The following is a 5802-nucleotide window of genomic DNA, read 5'->3' on the forward strand; positions in this document are numbered from 1 at the left end:
CGGTGACTGGAATGTTTCCTTTAAAGACTGAACTAACACAGACTACTTATTCCACAACTCTTTGGTGTCAACACAGATCAACTATTTATGGCTCTCCTCCTGTATCCATTTTGTCAGCTACATGGTTTATAGTGTAATCTCTGAAGCCTATCAGGAGGTACTATGAAATTGGGCTTTAGGAGCTGACAGTTTTGTCTTCTAAACTCACTGATGAAGTAGCTGGTCAAAGAGTTTATGAAGAATATTAATTTCAGTGTTCTATAGAGCTGCAGTCAGGTCTGTGAATAAATGATCTGGTATGAATGCAGTTTTAGCAAGTTAAAAAGTAGGTGTAGTTTCTGTACAGCTGTAGTTATTGCTGCATATACATAGCACATGTGTAAAATAAAGTGGTATCTTGTGTCAAGAGCAGAGTTGTTAACTAGCTCTGTTTAGAAACTAATTGAAAGTAGAAGAAAATGTTTACATTAACCCTTACTCCAAATTCCATGCTCTTTTGAAAAAGTCATTAGAAGATTTCCCCTGGGCCAAATTACCTCCCTGTTCTTACAGCAAAGTTACTAAAAGCAAGTGCAACAAATTTAATTCAATTGCATAGCATCATTGTATTGCACTTTTGTTTTCTAAGATATCTCCATCTTTGCTGTTGTGTCAGACAAAAAGCAGCTTTTAAAGTTTGATATATTGATACTTGACACTTACTAGCCTGACAGAAAAGGAAAAATAAGTTGACCAGCAATACCAAGGTGCTCTATAAAGCATTCTGCCAATTGACAGTGCTTACTTAAAAAGCAAGTTTCAAGGCTTGCAGAATTTTACTTTGTTATTGAATGTGTGATCATCCTGGTTTCTCTAAATTTCCTACCTTTTCTCTCAGTTCTTCAGCTGTGTGGCTGGAGGGTGGCTTGTGGCTGTTGTACTCTGTGAGCATGTTTCTAAAACTCATTCTCTTTTCAGCTTCTATTCAAAAGTCACTGATACGCATAGAGAAAGGGAATACCAGATGTCTTGTAGGTCTAGTAGATGAGATTTGCTTGAGGGGAGGATCTCTGAGGCTGTATAGTGCTTGTCTTGCAGAGTGGGAGCCTGAGCCTAAATTCAATTTAAGCCTCTAAAAGAATTTTTGTTAGTTTTTCTGATATGTGTGAGTTATTTTGGAAACAATCCCAAAACTCCTGTTGCCTCTAGTCACACCTTAAAAAAACAAAAATTAATGTGAAGAAGTCAATCTCACCTCTCCAAGGTTTTCTGTTGATTGGATGACTTCCCAGTTGCATGAGTAATTCCTATGAATCAGGAAGAGATTTGTGGCAGGATGGAATGGGAATTGGGGTATCTCTTGTTTATATTATCCTAAACTGCTGTGAATACCATGTGATAGTGAGAATTTCCTATAGCACTACAATCAGGAACTATGAGAATTGTGTCTCTTCAGTGCTGCAATGGATAGACTGTGCTAATTCACATAAAGCCAGCCTAGTTTAAGTAGCTCAGGTAAAAGCTCTAATTTAATATTTTAGACTAGTAGCTTAACGTAGAAACATTTTCCTTCATTCTGTAGGACAATGCTATGGAAGTTTACTGTTAAACCCAAATGAGCTGATGTGGGTGCACCTCTTGGTACTTCTTGTCTTACTGTAACAGCCTAATGGGATATGCAGCTGATGACAGTTTTCTCAGAAAGCTCCTATTTTGATAGTGCTAAGCTTATAGCCATGTAAACAGAGTGTTTGAAGATCATTCTGTAGCACTCTACTTCTCAGTGAGTAGGTCAGCTTACATCACTGGTTCATCTACAGGAGGTTTCTTGGGCTTCTCCTCTATTTCCTAGTCTTTAAAAAGAATCTTGGGTTGCCAGATCTCTAAACTTGGTATATCCACTCAGTCACTGGAACAAGATAGACAAGTTTAGGCTTCAAGTATCTTTGCTTTTGGTGTTAGTAGTTTCCTGTATCATGTGCTTGTAGGTTTTTTTGTATTCTATGTGTTAATGTAGTTGCAGCTTGGAGCATCTAAGCTGGATGCCCATTGTAGTATAAATTGTTCTTCCCCCTGGTTAGGTCTGTCTGTGTATGCAGAATTGGTAACACACAATAAATGTATATTTACCTTGCATCATAAGGACTTGTGCAGAAGACCCAAGTGAGGTGAGCTAATCAGGAACAATACCCTTTAGCTTCGTAATGAATAAATAATTCATCATCAGCCATTATTCCTAATGTTCAAACACCATCATTATCTGTCCTAACTCTTGTGTACAAACAAATCCTTCTGAGTCTTGTCTTCAGATGCAACTTGGGAAAATTCAGAAGGGATCAGAGCCATGCAGTGAATGCACATAAAGGAGTAAATTGTGGGCCACTATGGTTCTTAAAGTGTGTGCCTGCTGAAGAATTTGATGCACGTAAGATCATTAACCTAATCTCTGAACTTGATTCCTAGTTTTTCTTGTGTCTCTGGGTAGATAAGTCCTCTGTTCAACAAAAGGAGATAATCATAATACAAATGGTAATTGGGTAAGTATTTAACCTCAGGAGTTTGTTTCTTTCCATTAAAACCCAGGTTTTCTAAGTACAGAGGCTTTGGAGCTCTGCTCAGTTTTCCATTGTAGCCAACTTCACAGGCCACAAACAGGAAATAAAACTATCACAGAGATGAGACTGTTAGATGTCTTCCAACAGTCCCTGAAACAGCAGATCAGACAGAATGGTTGATGTAGGCCTATTGAAGTGTTACTTTGTTCTGAAGCTCCTAAGCCTAAATCCCAGGTGTTTAGTCACACACATTGCAAAAAAAGGCTGGGGAGCCTAGGGACAGTACCCAACGAAGTTAAAAATGTAGTTACAGAAACCCCAACCTCCTGGTATTCTAATTAGCCTGCCATGTTTTTTCCCTGACCATTAAATGCTGATATAGCTAGTGACAGAAAGTGTGGCTTGATAATGGCTTCAGTGAAATGAAGAAATTAATAGTAACTTTATTTAAACATAGCTTAAGTAGACAACCCAAATATTTAAAATAACATTCCAGCTTACATACTTATCTATCTGCTTAGTGCTGACAATACACAAACAATTAATTTCTTCCACAAAATTAAAAAAAAAAAACTTTTCGGCTAAATGATGAATGTTCAGAAGTCAGGATCAAGTGTTTGTGTGTTTGTGCCGAAGTTAAATTGGCAGGATGTTTGGTTCCCTCTTCCTAAGCAGGGAAATTGTAGCACTTAGCTAAGGAGCCACAATGTATTTGGAAAAAAATCAAACCTTTAAACACATCCCTGTCTGTACAGGCTGACCAAACTGCTTTTAAAATGCTATCTATTCTGACTGAAAACATTTTGGCAAACAATGTGCCTGGGCCAATGCCTATGGCACTGGATGACTGGAGCTTTTCTCCCCTAATCCAATTACCAATAAAAGCTGCTGTGGCAGTAAGATATGGGGAATAGCTAGTGCTGAAGCATTTGGAAAGCTAGTAGCTGTATCCAGGGACAGGTTCATAGTGGGAGAGGAAGAATGGGGTGCTAAGATGGCTCTGGGGATCTCCCCTTTGTACCCGCTGTGGCAGCTCCTGTTGCAGGGTGTGTGCGTGCAGTGTCTGCTCGTGCTGACATCCAGCCCTCCCTTTGCATCGCAGCTGCAGGCAGCCCCAGCCCTGAGCTCATCCACCAGGGCTCTTCTGCACACAGCCCTGCACTAGAGTTATTCTGAAATAGCTGCCCATCAGTGTGCATGTGTGTGTGTGTGTCTGTGTGTGTGCGCGCTTACCTTTATGTCTTGCAATAAGCACAAACTGTTTCAGCCCAACTTAAACAAGAAGGATACTCTGAAGTATGAAGTTCTGTGCTCTGGGACTTGGGACAAGCCAAGGCTTTGGAATGCCTGTCATTCTCCCATTTCCATCAACAGTCTCATCTAAACAAGCCCTTAGAAGATAATTACAAACTTTCATTCGGATGTAACCACTTAAGATACAGATAAGCAAAGTTAGCTTAAACTTGTTCTACTTTCTTAACAGACAAGTGCATTTGGATCCATGTTTAGAACAAATGGTACTCAATATATGTTAGGTCTCTACATAGATCGGTAGTTAATGGGAAGACAGAAGCATCCCACAGTGATTGAGGATGTTAGGTTTTCCTGCCATCCTGTGAGCCAGGAATACTGACCTCTGCACTGTTTTAAAAGAGAGCTTCTGCCTAGTTAAACCTTCAGCATGTAAGGTACGGAGCTGTATGCCAACAGCAGGATTGGAGCAGAGGGTGCAGTTAAGGTCTCCTAAATATCTCCAATTTTAGCTAGTGACAGTGCTCTTCATTTTATTGGTGTCTTCAGAGGTCTCACCACTAGCTCTTCACTACGGTAGCAGCAGTGAGAGCCCTCATGCAGATAAAGCTCCAAGGGTCCAGTGTCCCCTCAAGACCTCTGCTTTCCCAGGGCTTGCCTGTGAACTGCAGTGTTTGAAAAGCTGAGGGTTGCCAGCTTCTTGTCCAGCAAGTCCTCACCATGGTGGGAAATAAGCATGAGGCAGATGGGACCAAGGCTTCCATTGGAGACATCATAAACTAGAACAGAAGTATTGACATGTGGATTTCCTCATCTCTTGTATTCACAATCCAAACAATCTGATAAAAAATGCCAGCTTTTGTCTGCTTGCAGTGACTCTAAACAAAGATAATTTAAACAATTGTCTTCTGTATTTTATTTTTGAATTACAGAAGTGATCACTTCTTCAGTTCTTAAAATTTTTGACATTTAAAACTAACATGTGACTCATGTAATACATCATCTATTAGCATGTGCAAAATAAGGCACTCCATTAGTCCCAGAACTGACCTGGGAATGTTGGCAGAATATTAGAGTGATTCTGAAAATCCAGGTTGTTCAAGCAATCATTCAGTCTCTTACATTTTTATTTTGTGTAGCAAACTAGAACAAATGAAGCAATTAGAAGATGTGTAATTGTTCTTACTAGATGGGATAACAAACTAAATAACAACAGGCCTATGAAGAGTTTATAAACTTTGGGAGTGTTTTAAAAAATAATTTTAACTATATTTTAATATGGAATCCTTACTTATAGGCAGAGCACTTCTGAGCCACAGCTGTTGGTAGATGGTGTTTTCTCAAGGAAATAATTAATTTCTCCTTTGCTTGAAGGGAGCAATAGTAACTTTTACCAAGCCACTGTTCAGGCCAAGTTGGGGTTGGGACTGAGATGGGGACAGGGACCAGAAGAGAATTGTCTCCAAGTTCTTCATACCTGGAAGAGATGCTGACTTTTAACTGAAATTAGTGGCTACAATAGACTTGGAGGTAAGTGTTCCCAAAGTCTCCAACAAGCAGCTTTTACCTTTCTCTGTCTTTTTGGTATTATAAATATTTTCAGTTTCCGGTGGAGGTTCTCCTCTGAAGACCTAGAGCATCTAATAAGAGCAGTTCAGGTCAGCCAAGGTAACCCCTTTTTACTGAAGGGACAGAATTGCACATGAAATTCTGCAACCCTTGAGCTTGTGGGACCCAAGTTTCTTGTTTTCTAAAAAAAAATATCTGCATTTTAAATTTTTTTTCCCTTCCCCTGATGCTTGAATGATCAGATGTGGAGATCCTGTCAGTATTCCTGGGATTCACCTTGGGAAGCCAAGCCTTTGTTACTAAATATTTGGAAACGGACCTAAAATTGTGCTCTCACTGGGGACTCATAACACAATCTGCTGCCTTGAAAATTCTTACACGAAACAGCTTGTGGGACTGGGACGGCTGGGAAGCGGAGAAACTAATACGGCACTCTGGGCCAGAGGGA

This window comes from Catharus ustulatus, chromosome 1, assembly GCF_009819885.2.
Source record: "Catharus ustulatus isolate bCatUst1 chromosome 1, bCatUst1.pri.v2, whole genome shotgun sequence".
NCBI lineage: Eukaryota > Metazoa > Chordata > Aves > Passeriformes > Turdidae > Catharus > Catharus ustulatus.